Here is a 21,732-nt window from a genome sequence, read left to right as displayed (position 1 = left end):
TCCACATGAAAACAATGAAATTAGACCCTTATCTTACATTATACACAAAAATTAACTCCAAATAGTTAAAGACATAAATGTAAGATTTGAAATTGTAAAACTACTAGAAAAACTGTCAGAGAAAATCTTCATGACACTGATTTTTTTTTTTTTTTTAGGTTTTCGCTATAGGGCGCTTGCGCTCGCCAGACAGACAGAGAGAGACAGAGAGACAGAAAGCGAGAAATCACCCCCCAGGGGGGATGGTCATGCCACAATCCATTCTCCTCCATTCTCCTCTCAGGATCTTGGGCACGCACGCACACGCTTCCAGCATGAGTTTTAAGGCACCGGGCCGTGGGAGTTCAGCGACATAGCCATTACGCTAACTGCTGGTTCCCAGTGACACTGATCTTGATGATGGCTTCAGATAGATACCAGAAACACAGGCAACAAAGTTAAAATAGGCAAGTGGAGATACAACAAATGAAAAATCTATTGTACAGCAAAGGATACAATCCACAGAGTGAAACAACAACTCACTGAGTGGGAGAAAATATTTTCAAACCATGTATCTTATAAAAGGATAATATCCAAAATTTATAAGAAGCCCTATAGGGACCAGCAGTTGGTGTAATGGCTATGTCACTGGACTCCCATGTAGTTGACCTCAGTTGGAGTTCCGGATCTGGTGGCTTAAGCTCATGCTGGGCGCATGTGTGTGCATGTCCAAGACCCAGAGAGGAGAATGGAGGAGAAAAGATTGGGGCATGGCCATCCCCCCTGGGGGGTGATTTCTCACTTTCTGTCTCTGTCTCTCTCTGTCTTTCTGGCAAGCACATGTGCCCTACAGCAAAAACTTCTCCAAAAAATAAATAAATAAAAAAGAAACCCTGTAACTCAAGCAAAAATAAAATAAAATATAAAATAAAATAAAATAACCTAGATGCTGGATTTAAACATGGGAAAAGGATCAAAATAGACATTTCTCAAAAGAAGGCATAAAAATAACCAATAGGTACATTTTAAAATGCCCAACATCACTAATCAACAGGGAAATGCAAATTAAAATGATGAGATGTCACTTTACACCTATTAGGATGACCATTAAAAAAAGAAAAGACAAAAAGTGTTGGTGAAGTTGTAGAAAAGTTGAAACCCTTTAACACTGTAGGTAGTAATGTAAAATGGTGCACCTGCTATGGATATACTTTCATATTCTTTGCATCATCATTCACAATAGACAAGATACTGAAACAACCCAAATGTCATTGGGTATATACATTCAATATAATATTATTCAGCTTTAAAAACAGGATATCCTGGCATTTTCAACAACCTGGATGAACCTGCAAGACATCTTGCCAAGTGAAATAAGTCAGTCATAGAAAAACAAATACATGCTTCCACCTACATGAGTTATCTAAAATAACTAATCCTAAAGAAGCAGAAAATAGAATGGTGGTAGCTACGGGGTAGGGGAGAGGAAAATGAATGGCTGCTATTCAGTGAGTATACAGTTACAGTTACACGTGACGAATAAGTTCAAGAAATATGATGTACAGCATAGTTTCTATAGTTGACATTACAGAAATGTGTATTTAAAAGTTTAAGAGAGTAGAATCCATGCTTAAAGAAATATTAAAGAATTTTAAAACATAGGCTGGCCTATAGCAGTGGTTAAGGGAACCAAATCCCAGATGGTCAATTGCAGTTCAAATATGAGCCCTGTGGCTTGAAAAACATGCCAGGCACGTGTGCACATGTGACCCAAATCCTGACATGATGGAGAAATGGAAAAGGGATTGCAGTGTGACCTTGCCTACTGGGAAGGTCCTTTCACCCTCTCTCTTCCTCTATCTCTCTCTGGTGAGTGCACATGCTCTCTGGCACTTAAAAAATAAAAATGAAAAGAAAATAAATTTCAAAATCAAAGAAACACAAGAAACTTTTGGAAGTTATGAATATATTTATCTTCTTGATTATAGTCATAGAACATGGGTGTTTGCATATGTACAAACTTTAAAAATTGTTTACATTAAGAATGTGCAATTTTGGGAACTAGCAGTTAGCGTAATGGCTATGTCGCTGGACTCCCACGTAGTCGACCGTGGTTCGCATCCCAGACCCGGTGGCTTAAAACTCACGCCAGGCGCGTGTGCGTGCGTGCCCAGGATCCCAAGAGGAGAATGGAGGAGAAGGGATTGCAGTGTGACCATCCCCCCTGGGGAGTGATTTCTCGCTTTCTGTCTCTATGTCTCTGTCCGTCTGACGAGCACACGCACCCTATAGCGAAAAACCTCTCCAAAAAAAAAGAATGTGCAATTTTAAAATATATCAATTATATCTCAGTAAAGCTGTGATTAAAAAATACCTCATACACAGGACAGAGGACACAGACAATGAATCCATCTGTCCTCAGACCTCTCTTTCTGTTTCCAGGCATCCCTAAAGTGGCTTATGTTCTTTGCTTCTGAAAGTCTGTGCCTCTTCCTCTTTTGGAAGATCACTCCTGGGCTATTGGCGCTGCTATTCCAGAAGGCTTCTACAAACAAGTGCCTGAACATGTATGATTCCTTGGGGTGACCTTAGCAAATGACTGAGGATGGAGAATATATAAAAGCCCAGCCTTTATATATTGAGACATCTTCTGAGATGTTATTTATAATCCAGTGTCCTCTTGAATACTGATGCTTCACCTAAAACCTCATGCTGGTTTACTTTCCTCCCCTTCCCTGTCCTGTCTCTTGAGTCCATCACAGGTTCCTGGAAATACTTCCTTTACAATTTACTTGCACAGAAATCTTGCCTCACGGTCAGCTTTAGCGAACCCAAGTCACAAATATAACATGATGTGCTAGAGTAATTCCTCCCGAAACTTGATGATTACAAAATTATATACTTACAAAACATCTTCCTAGACACTGTTCAGTCTTTTTTATTTGAAATAAGTATCATTTCATTTAATCCTTGATCTAACCCTTTGTAGATAAAGAAGCAAGGGTTTAGGGAGAGTTAGTAATTTTCCCAAGTTTACATGGTAGTTTAGTAATAATTAAAGAACAAGCCTGGTTGAATCTGAAACTTGCTTTGGTTTTATTATATCAAACTGAAGGTTTGGGGGGATGTATTTTTTTTCCACCTCTTTGTTAATTTTTCCTACTTTTCTTTTTTTCATTTCCTCCCTACTCCCCTTCAACGTTAGCCCAAAGGCAAGTCTAAGGAGAGAATCACATGCTGACAGGGAGACTGGAAACCAAATTCTGCTCGTAACTTGGCAAGAACAAGGGTAGTGATTGATCTTAGCTCACTGATCCAAATGGCAACTAATTTAAGACCAATACTGCTTCTATCCTGAGTGAAGAAAGCATCACTCACCACATTTCTGGTCGTCCCTGAACCACTGCTTGCAAGCTGCAGCTCAGGTGTGAGAAGGGAAGTGAGTTGTCAAAACAGGGTCTTATTGCTGGGTTAAGAGTTGGAAGAGAAGGTTCAGGCAGGATTTCTATAGAGAGCCAGGAGACAGATGATTTGAAGATAACTTTTAGTGACTATTGGCCATTTTGTTATTTAGTTCCACATGGAGCATTAAGTATATGCTAGATGGAGATTTAGAACACAAAGATGGGTATGGCTTGGTTCCTGCCCTAAAGGAAATTGCAGTCTGTGAATGAGACAGACACATTCAGATACACAGAGCCCAAGAAAGAATTTGGAACCTGAGATCAAGGACAATCAGGTCCACGTTGGAGAGTCATAGAAGGCTTCAAACATACAACAACTATTAAGTTGTAAAGGATGGCTGCAATTTCCTAGATATAAGTGTAATAGAGAAGAGGAAAGGGAGTTGAAGGTATTTTAGGTGAATAAAAGAGAAGCAGGCGGACCAGCAGTTGGCATAACAGCTATGTCGCTGGACTCCCATGTGGTCAACTGCAGTTCGAGTTCAGGACCCAGTGGCTTAAACTCATGCTGGCACGTATGCGTCTGTGCCCAAGATCCCAAGAGGAGAATGGAGGAAAAGGGATTGCTGCATGGCCATCCCCCCAGGGGGTGATTTCTCACTTTCTATCTCTCTGTCTTTCTAACGAGTACATGTACCCTATAGCAAAAGCCTCTCAAAAAATAAAGTGAAGCAGGAAACACAGAGGTCTTGGAATGTAGAGTATATTCTAGGACTGGCACAGAGTAGTGGAGCTATTGGATGGATAGTGGTGATAGACATTGTTCATGTAAACTTTTGTGTGCTGCTATGTATCACATAGGTTCACAGGGTGTTCATCACGATAAAATATAAAAAGATGAGTAAGAGCCACATCTTGTCCGTTTATTGTGCACACATTGAGGAGAAGACAAGAAAAGAGGTAGCTCTAGCAAAATTAAATGTGTTGAGTGGGAACAAGGAATCTAATAGAGCCAGAAAGACTTCCTGGAGGAAGGGACACTCAAGATGGGACTGAATCCGAGAGTGAAGATTGGACCCAATGCACATTTGGGTGTGATGGAGAGTGTGATGACACTCTTAGACTTGTGTTTCAGAAAGATATATGACTGACTGGTAACCGTTACTGGCCCTCAGTTCTCCTGACTCTTTGACTGGTTGACTGATGTGGCACAGATTGATGTGACACTCCTATGTTTGGGCATACCAGTCCTATCTTCTAGCTAATTCATAGACTTACATTTCTCTCTGAAAATTGGTGGCTTTGAGCCTGATAGAATAGGAGGCTTGGACAGGGTGGAGACGAAGTTCTCAACTCACCTGCTAGGCTGCATTCTCTCACTCAGTGTTCTGTGACAGGAAAGGAAATAGATGGAGACTGATTGCTGATTTGGTAACTATGGTAATATGTAAGCGCCTGTCATTTATGAAGGGCCTGAATGGATTAGGTACACCGTTTTTCATTAATTTGTTTATTTTTTTGAGAGGTTTTTGCTATAGGGCACGTGCACTCACCAGAAAGACAGAGAGAGACAGAGAGATAGAAAGCGAGATATCACCCCGAGTCCGGGACTCGAACTGTGGTGGACTACATGGGAATCCAATGACATAGCCATTGCGTCATTCGCTGGTCCCAGGAACACCTTTTAAGATGCTTGTTAGTGAAGAGGTGGCTAAACACACCTTGATTGCCTGCCTCTGACGAGCCTGTTTCCAAGTGTGCAGAAGACAGGGTTTTAGAAGGCTGAGTTTCAAAGGAACACTCAGCCTTTGCAAATAGAGAAAGGAAGCTTGAGGAACACTCAAGCCTGGCCTGAATATTTTCAACTAATGCCAGGCAGCTGTCCCTAAGCCCTCTCCAAGTAACCCAAATCAAGGATTTTGCTTTGAAACTAAGACTCTGCCCCAAGTATCCATCTATTTATAACAGCAACAAAATTCTTCCCCTTTGTTTTACATCCTTCTACCAGTCCCACCTTTGGAGTTTCCTTTGAACTCCCAGAATAATCCATCTCTCTCCCTTTTGTTTAGTATCATGAGCCATGTTTGGCTTCTATAGGACTTTCCATAAAATAAAGTTAGGCAGACTTGGATTTCATTCCTGTTTCTGCTGCTTGCTTCTTGATATGTGACTAGAAAAATCACTTAGTCTCACTGAGCCTGTTTTCTGATCTGTAGGACATAGATGACAGTGCCTATTATAAAGGGTATTGTGAGACTTGCAAAGTTCCTAGGCCTTTGCATGACACAGAGTGAATACTCAATAAACGATGTTTTCTTTAATTTTCTGTATTTAGCTTTCTTTCACTTTCTATTCATTAGATCTGAGTTTCATGATGATAGTTTCTGAGGCTATCACACATCTGATTCCAGTTCAAGGTTTAGTTAGTTCATAAGGAAATGAGTCTGCATTAAAAGACTCTGTTCTACTAGTTTATGTGGTCTGTTTAGATAGTTTAAATATTAGTTAGTCACTTGGACTACTGAAGTGTTTGAGGCCAATCCCAACAGACTAACATTTGTTAGATAACAGAGCTATGGCTAGGCCTCTGATGGCACCCAGACCCCAGAGGGGAATTTGATGAAAAGATAAGCATAACCCTTGCAAACTGGTCTTCTCTCTTAGAAGAGCAGCCCCAAGTACCTGACCCACTGATGAGAATAACTTTGGTTTTGCTGAAATTATGGAATTTTGGAACACAGAGGCAACAGTACTCTCAGAAGGATGCACTCCCACCAAAATAAAAGTTTCCTTGTCCAATATCTTGAGATTTTTAGGTAGTCTCAGAATCTCCTTATATCCCCAAACTCTCATTATCACCTTGTCATGCTCCTCCATGTAACTGTTGGGTGGTCGGAAGAGTCAAGACACATTTACATTAAAGAACAGAGAAAAATACATTATGACTTCTCTGATGACCAAATAGCATATGCTTTGCTCCGCTCTGCTAAGTTGACCCTCCTCATCCTTCTAGGACCCACATTAGTTGCATTATCACCACAAAGTTTCTCTGGTCCCATGGATCCCTTCATTTCAGATCAAAAAAAGGGCTACGAATTGTATAGTTATCGTTTGAAAATTAACCCAACTTTTCAAAACAACATTTCTTGAATCACTTTTTAAATTATGAAGCAAAGGCACCACAATGCTAAAAATGAAAAATTTTAAAATAGGAAAATCAATCACCCCTAATTCATATGCTTTTTTTTTTTTTTTTCAAGAGAAACTTCTTACTATGGGGCATGTGTGCCCACCAGAAAAACAGAGAGATAGAAAGCAAGAAATCACCCCCAAAAGGGGATGGCCATGCCACAATCCCTTCTTCTCCATTCTCTTCTTGGGATCTTGGGCATGTATGCACATGCATCCAGCGTGAGTTTTAAGCTGCCAGGTTCAGGACTCAAACTGCAATAGACTATCTGGGAGTCCAGCTACATAACCATTTCGTCGTCTGCTGATCTCTCCATATACTTTAATGTGACTGTATTTGACATTATGATTTAATTCCTGTGTTATAATGATGTATAAAAGCATCTTTAACTTATGCAAGAATTATATAAGATTTTTATCTATTACAGAAAATTTTTATAGCAAAGTTATTTATTTTTAGAGAGAGAGGAGAGAAACACATAAACACACACACACACACACACACATACATACACGCAAAAGCACGGATGACAGGGTCTTGTCATGCTGCAATCATCTCCACCACCCCTCCATGTTTCCCTCCCTCCTTTTATCCTTTCAACCGTGCCACCAGCTTTCCAGCCAGCTAGGACCATGTGTGTGCTCTGTGGGCACACCTGGCATGTTCAGGTCAATCTTAGGATCCAAACCCAGGACCTTCCCATGTGGTTTTAGTATCACAGAGTGCTATCATAGAGTGCCACCATAGCTGGGCCAAAACGTTTGCACTTTCTGATACTGCAACTTAGTGTGCACAAGCGTTATATTTCATTAATGGATTGCATTATGATTAAGTTCATACTCTTACTGAAACTCTTGAAGGTAGTTTGCCTCTACTATGGTTGTTCCTGCTTTCTTCTTATTATTTATTTTTTACTTTGTTTATTGATTGATTGATTGACAGAGACAGAAAGACACAGGGATTACCATCAGGGTCTTCATGCCTCAGTCTACTTCCAGCCTCAGCCAGCAAAGATCATGGGCATGAATGCATGTGTATCTCAGTGCGTACAAGGAGACTATGGGCCCTGAACTCAAGATCTTCCTATGTAACCTGAGAACACAGACTATTGTGTTTTCACTACACCACCAGGGCTTGTCTGCTTTTTAAAAATTTTTAATTTTAATTTTATTTTATACATTCAGTCACTGTTTATCACCACAGCTTATACAACAAATTTTCCTGGCATAAATATACTATACACCATAAAATCACATACTCTCCATCTCTCACCCCCTTTAGGAAGTAGAGAAATAACAACTACAACAAACATTCCTTTCAAGAGGAATAATGAGTAGCACCGTTAAGTCTCTGATCCACAACAATTGAAATTCCTTAGAATAAAAGTTGCAAACCCCATCCTGTGAGAATAGAGTACATCCTGTTTGGTAGCTTTTTATTATTCCTGAAGTCTAGCATCTCAGTTGCTTGTTCTTCATGGCTCTTGCTTTGTTCTCTTGGGAGCCCTTTCTTTACTGTGAACTGTTTGATCACACAAAAAAAGCACTGGAGAACATTCACTTTTGGTCAGCTGTGTGTGCAGCTTTGTCAACAAGCTTTCTCCTGGTAAAATATAGGAGTCCAAAGAACTTTTAAATTTTTTTAAAGTTATTCATTTATGTGTTAGGATCCACTACCAGTTTCAGTCAACCTTAGATCATGAGCACACATGGGCCCAGCCTGCTTAGGGAGGTCCTGGGATACAATTATTATAAATAATGCTTTGATCTGTATCTTCTGCCTAGACAAATGTGTGGGTCAGCATAGACTAACGATTCATGGGTTTATTAAAAAAGATCTTTTTCTATTTCTTGCTCATATCACAGCCCTCTAGTGTTATCATTCTTACCATCCTCTATTCAGCTTCACATAGTTGGTTAGGAGCTTAGGCATCTTCCATTTAGTGGCTCTGCCATCTTCTAAAACCTGAAAAACTCCAGAGGAGCTTCAGCACCCAGAAAATAGATGAAGAGACAATGAATGGAGGTTTTCAAAGGAGGTCTTAGGGGTCTTCTGGGAGTGGTATATAAGATTTATGCACATGTCATTGGACAGAACTCAGTCATGTGATCTTGCTCAATTGCAAGGGGTGCTGGGAGAGGTGGTCCTGATTATGTACCTAGGGAGAACAGGAAATGACTTTGATGCCCATTTGGCTATCTCTGCCACAATCACCTGTATTCTGTATTACTCGCTTAGCCTTGATTCCTAGAAGAATGACTGGGTTGTTGGAAAAGTCACAACATAGTTTTGCATAGAAAATATGCCACGACCTTTCTGATGACCCAATAGTTCAAATTTAAATAACCTCTTATATTTATAAATGTGTATTGTCAACATTCCTTCATCTAATCATTTACTTAAATATTTGACTGCCTGTAATACAAGTACTGAGGCACTAGAGCATCACATAGAATAAGCATATAATTTGAATTCCAGTAAGGAAGACAGGCAATTAACTAAGTTATCTATTATATACTCTTTTGTTTTGCTCTGGAGTGTTTTTAAATGTATAAATTTCCATCCAAATTTTATATTCCTTGACAGCCATATATTTGTTTTCCAGTCTCAACAGTATCTAGCTCAATGCTGTGCCCAAAGAATCTAAAATGCTGCAGATGAAATGAATGATGTGAGCTGTCATCAAATATACTTTATGAACAAAGTTCTGAGAAGGGAAATGATTGGTTAAGGGTCTACAGGGAAATGCTAAATCACAATAACTAAAAAAAGTGCCTATGTGAATTGGATAAGACTCAAATAATGGTTCTTCAAGGAAAAGAGTGATGTGTTTTTGAGCATGAAGACTCAGATACCTCCACTATATGCTTCAAATAAGCAACACAAACATTGCATTAACTCACAGCAGAAAGGACTTACAGCAAATGCAGAGCTTCCTGAAATGATGGTTTACATTAAAGTCAAGGGAGATGGTAAATGTCCCATTCAAGACACTGCTAACAGTGAAGTCCATTCCCTATTAGTCTAATGTGACTTGGAAAAGTCCAGTTCACAGGAAGGGGCAGATCTTCATTTTATCTTCGCTTAGAAAGTATAGCTTTCATTTTTAGGCACAATTCTGCATGTTTTGTGTTACTTTGCCTCCTTTCCCCCTTCAATGAAGCATTAAGAGAGTCTACTCCCTGCTGAGAATTACAGTTTCCCCCTCAATTCTCATATTTCTCAACACCTGTTGGGCAGCTGCTACATTCTGCCCAAGCAGAGATTGCATTTGCAGGGACTAAATTCTAACAATATAGAAAGTTAGTGATATACTTAAGGGATTTGCAATATGAACTTAACTCTAGTAGATTGCTGGAACCGCACTCTCATATTTCCCATGTACTTCTGTGGTCTCCATTAAGAAGCAATAAAAATAACAGAGCTACTGAGTTCACTGGTCATGTATCTGTGAATTTTTAGTAGCAGCTAACAATAAGCATTTGCTAAATATCAGGCATCATTCTAAACATGTTACATACAGTGATACATTCAAACCTCCAAAACTCTTTTTTTCTTTTTTTTAATTTCATTTTCTTTTATACATTCAATCACATTATTTAGCTTATAAAGTGAATATTTCAATATGGAAACATTTCTCCCTAGTCCAAACTTCCAGAACTCTTAAGAGACAGCTACCATTATAATTCCTATTTTATAGAAGTGGAAAACAAACCTCAGCCAGGTTAAGCAGCTTGCCCAGGTCACACAGCTAACGAGATACAGAACCGGATTTCAAACTGGGTCTATCTCCATAGTCCATGATTTTAATTGATACATAATACTCGTATTTAATATTATATATTAGATTTAGTAAACTATGTCTTAGAGTACAAAATGAGGGTTATTATTATTATTATATTTTTAATTTTCAACAAACCATTGAAAACAAATATATCACAGTTATGGTTGATATTATAATTTTTCCATAATAAAAGGAAGACTCCAGGGAATTAAGTGACTTTTAAAAGTTCAGGTAGTTAATAAGTCAGAGAGTAAGAAAATTTTTCACCCTGGTTATTTTTATATATAAGTCTGATGTATAGAGTACTTAGGTATTTGTAAAAAATTTACATAATATATGGATAAGAAGTCTTTTAAAAATTAATGGAAAAAATGCATATTTTGAATAAATTAGAATGAATTTCAAAGTGTTTTTTTCCACCAAAATAAGCCCATACATAATTGCATTTACCTAAAAACTTTCTCAAGTCTCCTTGTATAATAATGAAAATTATTTGGAAATTTCATTTAAAGATAAATGCATTAACTTGAAATATAATAGCACTATCCAGTCTGCTCCATATACATTTTAGAACATTTTACAAATTGAAATGCCCTACCCTAGGACAAAGGGTAAGGGATATTTTATGGTCTAAAAGAATTAAGTTCCACATTTCTTGTGAAAACAAGATTCATTGCTTAGTGACAAAAAGGTTACAGGTTTCTTATAATAGTCCAATAAGCCAAGTTATTAAAATTTCAGAGCCACTCAACATTCCATGAATACTTTATATATCTGTGAAGGTCTGAGAGAAATAAGATGAAAGATTTCTTGAGCCTGGGTTCTGTTCTTAATTCTGCTGGAGATTGGTCTCTGGTAACCAGGAACTAGTTTTTATCCTCTCTGAGGTTTAAGGTACTCATTTCAAAAATGAGCCTAGGAGTATCATGAGTAATTATGCAGGGGGTCTTGTAGTTATAGCAATAGTTACTCAACATTACTTAAAGCAATGAAGTTGACCAGAAAGGGTGGTTATTTACTAACTGTGATGGTGAACCTGTGGGATCCAGTATTCACTAAGAATCCAGCAGAATCAAGCAAAAGGAAAATATTCCACTTTGTTATCTCTTTTTGCATTTGGGGATTCATTTATCCCTCCATGAAATAATTACTAAGCACCAAGAGACAGGGACTATTTTAGATTTGGGGGATACAGCCAGAAACAACTAATGGGTTTGAGGGAGCCACAATTTAAGCAAATAAACACAATTATATACTATGTCAAGAGTTCATAAATGCCACAGGAAAAAAATGCAGCACAAAGAGGCAGAAAGTCAAGAGGGGGATTTTATTTCTCATTTGATAGTAACTTGATTTGAATTGATCTGAAGCAATATATAAGCATGGTTTATTTAATTCGGTATGAATAGTTATGTTTGTTTAGAATTTTATATATACGGATATTAGGTGCTGCCCCAAATCTAGCTGGGTGTTCTGTGATAAAAATGTATAAAAAATGACAAGATTGCATCCCAAAAGACATCTGTGAAGAAAATTTTCAGATGAGAGATTGTAGAGTTCAACTAGCCAGACTTCAGAAAAGGGGTCAGGACTGTCAATATAAACATCAGTCATCTTGCTATGTGTGTGTCCCCCACCCCCCATAGGGCACATTTTAAAATGAGAGGATTTTAAAACACAATTTTTTTTTTTTACAAAATCTGAGATAAAAGTACCTTCAATAAAAGAAGTAGAGAAAAAAACAAACAAATAAACAAACAAACAAAAAACACTTGGAATTGCCCTAAAAGCTGAATGTAATGTCTAAATCTAGAATCAACCAAAAGGTCTCAAATTATCTGCCATATTTTATCAATTTTTGGCAGACAATGATCTCATTCAAATTTATATAGCTCTAATAAAATATCTGCACTGTGCTATAATCTAAGCTAGACTCTCATATTTTTAATATCTACTGGACAATAAACAACTCCAGAGGGTGCCTATTTCCTTATGTTTTTTTTTTTTTTTTTTTTTATTTTTTTGGAGAGGTTTTTGCTATAGGGCGCATGCACTTGCCAGACAGACAGAGAGAGATATAGAGACAGAAAGCGAGAAATCATCCCCTAGGGAGGATGCTCACGCCGCAATCCCTTCTCCTTCATTCTCCTCTCGGGATATTGGGCACGCATGCACACGCACCTGGCGTGAGTTTTAAGCCACAGGGTCCGGGATGCGAACCGCGGTCAACTATGTGGGAGTCCAGCGACATAGACATTATGCTAACTGCTGGTTCCCTCCTTATGTATTTTTTTTTATTTTTAGAACCTAACACAGTGCCTGCTATATAGAAAACACCTCCAAATATTTAATATAGTAACAGTAATAATTACTTACTGTAAAACTGAATAACAATGTATAGACCAGTTACTGGCAGTCCAATGAATTGAATCTAAGCATTGTAACTTAAAAGAAAGAACTCTTTCTAATACACTATTTAAATTTATTAAAAAAAAATTTTATTGATGGGGTTGTTCCATGCCTGGTAGTCAAGGGAGCTGGATTCCGCTTGGCCAACCATGGTTTGAGTCCTGTCCCCATGGATTGAAAAGCATGCCAGAAGGGTGTGCATGCATGCCCCAAATTCTAACAGGTTGGAGAGAAGAGAAGGAATTGCAATGTGATCATGCCCCAGTGGAGAGTGCTTTCTCTTTAGATTTGGATGAAGTTGGTTGGTTCAGCTCATAACCCTTTCTTTTTGCACATTTGTCATGTCTTTGAAAGTTCTTCCGCCCCTCTGTTAATTATTCACAGACCTCCTGACACCTTAAAGAGACCAACTATCTTCAAGGTTTCAATTTAATTATCCTTTCCCCATAAACACTCCTAGATTCTCAGGAATATTAGAAATGATTGGGCTATTGCTAACTATTTTTGCCATGAACTGAAGAATTTGTATACATTGAGGCATTGTGTCTCCAGTGGTGTCCATTGCATAAAGGGGTCATACCAACTTTCTTCATTATTCTGATGTGGAAAAAATGAGAAGTGAATATATTTTAAAACATGGGGTGGGGAAAAAAGCAAGCAAAATTAGTCTTTCAGATTCAGGTTGCTATATATTTTGTATAAAAATTTAGATAAATCATCTTCCTGGTTTGATTTGGCTCGAGTTCTGTTAAAATTCTAAATTAGTGCCTGGAACTTAGAGTTTGAATTATGGATCATTACACTGCTTACTATCTATTGAGCCTTTGAGAAATTACCTACTCTCTCAGTTTCCTCAACATAAAAATAGTAATATCTATCTCATCTTATTATTTGGTGGGTTGAATTAAATGATGTAAGTAAAACAATAAATATGATATTTAACACATTATACTTAAAATGTAAGCAATAAATATTATTAATAAATTTATGAAAAAACTTACTCTTTTTATTCAATTTATTTATTTATGGATAGTTTAGCCAATGCTCTAACACATGAAAAGACAATGATGATTTAAATTTAAAGAAAAAAATTTTTAGAGACAAGTAACATTTAAGGATGAAAAAAGGATTAATATATCAGAAAGACACAACAATGATAAACATAGCTGCACCTCACAACAGAGCCCCCAATTATGAAACAAAACTGACAAAATTGGCAATAGAAGTTGTTGAAATTATGGTTGTCATTATACTTGAACATTTCATTAAAGAGGTAAGGCTGGTGCTAGCCAGTGGTGTGGTGGTTAAGGTGGCTGGATCCCACATGGCCAGCTGTTGTAGTTTGAGTCCTGGACCCAGCTTGCGAAACACAGAGTACATGTGTGTGCCCTAAATCCCGAAACGGGGAGAAATGGAGGAGAGGGGATTGTGGTATGACCATTAGCAGGGGGGTGCTTTCTTTCCTTCTCTCCGTTTTTTTCTTCCTCCAGTAAGCACTCACACCCTCTAGTAAATTTAAAACAAAAACTCAGTTCTGCTAGAGGTCTATAAATAACATTTAGCTTTTCTCCTGGTTTTAGACCAAGTGATTCAATTATTTTTAAACCTTTCTTAGACACAAAACAAAACACATACCAATCACTATTACTAGACAACTACTTGAATTAATCAAGAAGGTTATGTGAATGATACTATATCAGTTAAACAAATTGAAATATGACACATTTCTTTACCAATTTAATTATTTACTTCTTTCCCTTTTTGGTAAGAAATCACATACCTATGTATTATCTCTATTAATGAACATGACATTTCTGTAGGGCAGGGTGCATTAGCATATGCTTTGGGATATCATAGATGTATGACCTTTAACAAATAAAACTGGTTCCAAATAACTATAATCATTTTTAATGCTCGAATTGCCATTCCTTGGTCACTGGCAACCCTTTTGACAGATGACTTATTTATCTTCTGGATTCTACTACTCTCAAGTACATTAGAGTATTTATTTATTTGACGAAAAGTTGCTTTAGGGTTACCTCTTACTCTGCTATCTCCAAATAAATCATCTACTTCCTAAAAATTCTGTTTTTTTTTGTTTTCTGGAGTATAGCATTTAATATAAAAATCATGTGTTTTATTTTCATGTAATCCTCATGGTAAAAAAAAAAAGATTGATGCATACTCTAGACCGTAAGAACTACCTTTTTATCAAAAGGTTATGACTTCATTTGTATTCATTATCTTTCACTCATTTCTTTTTACCTCCTTCTGTATAAGGATTTATCATTATAATATTCAAACTTTTCCACTAACATGTTGATGATTGTCATAACCAATTTTGTATTTAAATTATAGTTGCCACTACTCACCAAAGGACACTGCTAAGAAAATATATAGGAGCATGACGATCCTGGAGAAGATATTTGTAAAACACATATCAGATAAAATAATGAAATACGAAATATATAAAGAACCCCTACAAACTCAGTAATGAAAAGACAAGCAATTCAATAAAAGGAAGCAAAATATTGAGCATATAGCATGCAAATGAAGATACACAAGAGGATATCAAATACATGAGAAAGTGCTTACCATTATTAGGTATCAGGAAAGTACAGGTTAAATTTATGATTAGCTATCACTGCATTTATACAAGAGGGACAAAAATTATTAAAAAATGGATAAATAGGACTCTCATACATACTTTGTTGGTGAGATTTGTAATATAGTACTACTATTTTTGAAAAAAAAAAAACATCTGGCAGTTTCATATAAAATGAAATACATAAATAATTAACATTTATCTTAAACAGATCCCAGGTCTTTCCAAATGTGATGAGCGTACCCACAGGTATGTTCGTACTTATGGCTGTCTGGAAGCCTGGGATGAGAATCACAATATGGCAGGTTTTCTTCATTTATTTATTTTTAGACTTTTGCCATAGAGTTCATGTGCTCAGAGAGACAGAGAGAGAGGAAAAGTAAAAAATTATCCCCCAGGGAACTGGCTATACTGCATTCCCTTCTCCTTCATTCTCCCCTTGAGATTTTGGGCACACATGCACATGCACCTGATGTGTTTTTCAAGCTGCCAGGTCTGGAACTCAAACTGTGGGGTTGGACATGTAGGATCCATCATGCCTCTTGCTGGCCTCTATATATTGGGTGATCAGAAAAGTCATGGTCTATTTTTACTGTATGATTGAGTCCTGGTCCAGGCGACTTGAAAAACATGCCAGATACATGCATGGGGACCCAAAATCCTGAAAGAAGGGGAAAATGGAAGATAAAAGATAGTGACATGACCATTCCTCATGGTGGGAGAGTGCTTTCTCTCTCTCTCTCTTTTATTTTTATTTTATTTTTTTACTTATTTATTTATTTTTTTTTGCTATAGGGTGCTTATACTCACCAGAGCGATAGGAAGATAGAAAATGAGAAATCACCACCCCGGGGTCATGACCACACTGCAATCCTTTCTCCTCCATTCTCTTCTCGAGATTTTGGGCATGCGTGCACACATGCCCCGCCGAGTTTCAAGAGACCAGGTCCAGGACTCAAACTATGGTTAACTACATCGGAATCCAGTGTCTTAACCATTATGCCACCTGCTGCCCTCATGCTTTTTTTCTTTCCCTGTCTCTCTGTCTCTTTCTGGCAAGTGCGCATACTCTGGCAAAACAGTCTTAAAAATGAGGAGGAAGAGGGTATTCGTATAGTCTCAAGTATCTTTCCCAAGTTACTTATTAATTATAAAAGGGTAAATAATAACTTTGCAGTGGAGAAGCCCAGCAAACACTCAGTGATAAGACATATCAACCTCCTGTACTTCTCGTTATGACATAACGAGGGCGTACCCTGCTGTTGTAGTCTTGCCAGGCTTCAATAAACAAATGCATAACTTCTATCTAAGCATGAGAAACATTAGGCAAGCCTGAACTGAGGGTTATTCTGCACGATAAGTGGCCATCACTTATAAAAATTATCAAGATCATGAAAACTTAGGAGCAGCTGAGGGACTACTACAGATTGGAGGAGGCTAAGGTGACAGGACAACTAGATACAACAGAGAATCCTAGATAGATCCTGAGCCAAAAAAAGGAAAAATTGGTGGAAAATTGTACAATCTGGGTAAAGTTTCTAGTTTACTTATTAGTATTGAGGTAATGTTCATTTTTTAAGTTTTGGTCACTGTCTTTGATTACATAAGCTATTAATGACTGAGGAAGCCAGATGAAAGGTATATGGGAGGTCTTCGTATTGTTTTGCAGCTCTGTTAGTCTAAAATGATTACAAAGTAAAAAAATATTAAATATAAAAGCAATCATGTAACAATAATAAGAAAACTAAACTATTTTAAACATAACAAGAAAAAAGATGAAAAGAATAAAGATGAGGATGAAAGTAGGAGGAAGGAGAGGAAAACGACAGCCATTGCTATTCCTGCATGGTCACAAAGAAACTGGGTAAATTAGAAATCAATTGTCCAGGCTCTCCATCTCTCAACTGAAACAGACTTCAAGTCCGCCTGCCAGCATGAGGCATGTGGCTGTAGGCCAATATACTGAAAACCACAAAGTCTTATTATGTGGAAAAAAGAGCCAAAAAAAAAAAAATCCTTCCATTTAAATATACAATGGAGCTTTGGCAGGTAATTTGAAAAATTGATAAAATGCATCTGAGTCAATATGGAGTAGTGAAATAAAGTGTTTAAACTCATGAACTGTAGAGCCAAATCACCCAGTTTAAATCCATTTTTCATGATAAAATATTTATGTACCTCCAGGCAAGCTGTTACGCTTTTGTGCTTGTTTCCTTATCAGTAGAATGGGAATAATAATAGTAATATCTACTTCATAGATATTTCACAGTGTTGTTGGGAGGATTAAACCGAGTTGATACATATAAATTATTTGCCTAGCATTCAGTCAGTGCTAAATCAATTTTAGTCAATTTCATTCTTTGCAAGAATTAATGCACAAGAATTACCGTACTCTGAAAAAGTAGGATAATTAAAAATGGTATCTACTGATGGCCAAAACATACTATGAAGCTATAGTACTCAAAAGTGTGATGCTGAACAAAGATTGCTAGTTAAATCAGTGAAACCTAAGAGGAGTCCAGAAATAAATGCATTTCATATAGACATATATGCGTATGTGTATGTTATATATGCAAATAAGTGAAGAAAGGATGGATTATTCAATAAGCATATTTAGAAAATTAGATTGCGAAAATAATTAAACCTTTATTTCACACTTAAACAATAATGATTCAAATGGTTTAAAAATTCTCAATTATTCTTTTCCCCTAATTACTTATATCCAATCTAACTGGAAATCCTACTAGTTTTGTGACCAAAATATTAATATAGCCAAATCCTATCACTTATTATCATCTTTACTGTATATTTCACCTTACTCCAAGTTACAGTGTCTCCTACAAAAGCCTACAAACTAGTCCTTCCGTGCTTAATATTGCTTTAGTCTGATCCAAAACAGTGCGTTATTAGCATACTAAAAATTTCTGTGTCACTTTCCAATCAATTCTTCTGCCCTTAGAAAAGGCAATTACTGTTTCGAGGTAGACTTACATCTAGCTTTAATAAGTACTGCCAAAGAATTTTTCAAATTGCACAAATTTACACAGCCATCAACACTGTGAGTACAGATTAATCTACCTTTTCTCCAACTATACTAGTGGGTACATAGTGAATATTGATATGATCATAATTCATATATCTCTTTAAATACTGATATAGAGAACCTTAATATAGTGTTATTGGTTATTGGGATACCCTGTATTGCAACAGTTGAAGGTCTCCAGTCATTTTTCTACATCTCTGCAATGTCTTAAAAATATAACTGTAGGGACCAGCTGGTGGCATACTGGTTAAGGCACTGGACTCCCATGTGGTCGACTGCAGTTTGAGTCCCAGATCCGGTGGCTTGGAATTCAAGCTTGGTGAGGGTATGTGCATTCCCAAAATCTCAAGAGGAGAATGCAGGAGAGGGGATTGTAACATGGCTGCCCCCCCAAAGGGTGATTCCTCACTTTCTATCTTTCTGTTTCTCTCTATCTCTCCAGTGAGCACATGGATCCTATAGCAAAAATTTCTCTCTCAAAAAAATGTAATTTTAAAAACTAATGTAATGGGAGATGACAAGTGGCATGATGGTTAAGGGTGTTGGACTCCCACATGGCCGACCACAGTTTGAGTCCTGGACCTGGTGACCTGGTGGCTTGCTTTCACACTTTCTCTCTCTCTCTCTCTCTCTCTCTCTCTCACACACACACACACACACACACACACACACACACACACATTCCCTCTCTGGTCAAATTAAAATTAATTAATTAAATAATTCTTAAAAAAAACTAATGCATTCATTTTTTACTGCATTGAAATCACTGCTGTGGCCTAGTTCATTCTACTCACAAGTGGAAATTTCTGATAGGCATTTTAAAGCGATTCACTTTATATCAGTACTCCACTTAAGACTTCTCCATATAATTATAATAAAATCCAGACTGAACTGGCCAATGGCTGGTTCCTCTTATCTCATTGCTAACCTGCCGTACATTCACTGCCCTCCTGCTGCTGCCACCCTCTTTCTGACTCTTGAAGTTATGAATGTCACTTCAACTTGAGTCTTGAGCACTAACTGTTCTGTATGTGTTCTTACTCCCCAACATCATTATAAATCTGATTGTTCTCAGGATTCAGATCTCCTCAAATATTAGTGCTTGTGAGCTTCCTACCTAAGGTACCTACATACAAGTTCATTTTTCCTATTGTTCTATTTAATTTCTTTTATAGAATTTATCACTTTCTAAGATGCTGTTTATCTACTTATAGGCTTATTGTCTTCCCCATAGAACAAAAGCTTCATGAAAGTTGAGATGTTCTGTTGTAATTCGTCATCCTTTTACAGTGCCTAGCACATATTAAATACTCAATAGATATTTGTTAAATGTCAAATAAAAGATAAAAACATAAAAAAGACCTGGAAAAGATAAGAGATAGGAAATATTACGAAACTCTTGTGATAGGGTAAAATTTTTGAAGAATACCACCAAACTGAGAAGCATATAGACAGATTTGTTTACATAAAATTGTAAAATTCCTGTAAACTTCTACAGAAGTAAACATAAAAGAAGAAAAGATTTATATCATATATAACTAACATAGGTGAAGACTCAGTTCAGATTTCCTCAACTACATGTTTTAAGTCTATTTAGAGAAGAGTCATTCTTGGAACTAGCAGTTAGTGTAACGACTATGTCGCTGGATTCCCATGTAGCCTACCACAGTTTGTGTCTCAGACCCGGTGGCTTAAAACTCACGCCAGGCGTGTGTGCGTGCGTGCCCAAGATCCCAAGAGGAGAATGGAGGAAAAGGGATTGCGGCGTGGCCATCCCCTCTTGGGTGGGGGGTGATTTCTCGCTTTCTGTCTCTCTATCTCTCTCTGTCTATCTGGCAAGCACACGCGCCCTATAGCAAAAACCTCTCCAAAAAAAGAGAGTCATTCTCCTGATTCATTTTGCCCATTCTTTAAATCTTTAAAGTATAATGACAATCATGGGAAATCATGCAATACTAAAAACAGACCAATAGGGGAAAGGGCAAAAGTTATGAATAGACAATTCCCACATGCAAAAGATATGAAAACATGCTCTAACTTGTTAACCTAAAAATGCAGATTTATACAACAAAATACAATTCTGTTGTCTATAAAATTGGTATCAATTCAGAAGAATTAGTAGCCTGCTATACAGTCGTTTATGTGGAGAAAATAAGTGTGCTAATATAAATTTGTGGACATCTGAATTGTAATAGAATTTCTGGAAACCCATTGGCACTGTCTATTCAAATTCAAATGTGTAGACCCTTTGATTCAGTAATTTCACTTCTAATAATGAATCATTCCTATTGACATGTCTAAGTATTTATGCAAGGGTGTTCATACAAATTAATGCAGCATTGTTTTTAATACTATGATAATACAAATGTTCAAAAACAGGAAACAGGATAAATAATGTACAGCACACCCATGATTGAATTCTGTATGATCTGTAAAAAGAAAGATAAACCTGAATATCCTAACTTACAATGATGTCAATGAGAGATTCAGAGAAAAGGCAAGTTGAAGATAGAAATGGGTACCTTGAATCACTTATTAGCAAGGGAATTCTAATCTGAAAATACAAGATTCCTAAGTAATTATGGCTAAAAGAGCAAAGGCATCTTATAATCCTACATAACAAAAAGTCTGACGGGATCATTATGGAGTTATTTCCATAGCCAGTGATGTCAGAGCACCGGTTCAATGACTCCACGAGTCTTTTGGCCTTTCTCTCATGGTCACAAAACAATTACAGTTGCTCCAAATAGCAGGTCTTCACATCAGTTTCTCACAGTGACGAGAGCAGAAAACAAAGCTTTCTTCTTATGGATCTATCATTTTACTTCACGAGATTGTCTTTCAGAAAATTCGCACTTATTTTACATAGTCCACAACTATAGCCCATGGTCACACCTTGTTAAACAAACATCTATAAAAATATCATACAAAAAAGAGTGGAATTCTGCACACAGCTTAGAAATATTATGGTCTGGGGATCAGCTGATGGTGTGGTGGTTAAGGCACTGGATACTCCCACATGGCTGACCATGGTTCGAGTCCCAGACCTGGTGGCTTGCTTTCTCACTTCAGCTCTCTCTCTCTCTGTGTGTGTGTGTCTCTCTCTGGTCAAATTAAAATAAATGAATGAATAAAATTAAATAAATAATTTTAAAAAGAAGTATTATGGTCAGGCCTCAGCACTAAAGGAAGAATCTGCTACCAAAGGTAAAGAAACTTCTGCCTTCAAAAGCACTAACCATAAAGAAAAGATAGATAATATGAGTCTCATTAAAACTAAGAACTTTAGGACGGGAGGCGGGCTCCCCGGGCCCTGCG

Source organism: Tupaia chinensis, unplaced genomic scaffold (assembly GCF_000334495.1).
Source record: "Tupaia chinensis unplaced genomic scaffold, TupChi_1.0 Scaffold000416_1, whole genome shotgun sequence".
Lineage (NCBI taxonomy): Eukaryota > Metazoa > Chordata > Mammalia > Scandentia > Tupaiidae > Tupaia > Tupaia belangeri.
The sequence above is the reverse complement of the archived record's forward strand: the minus strand, read 5'-3'. Positions refer to the sequence as shown.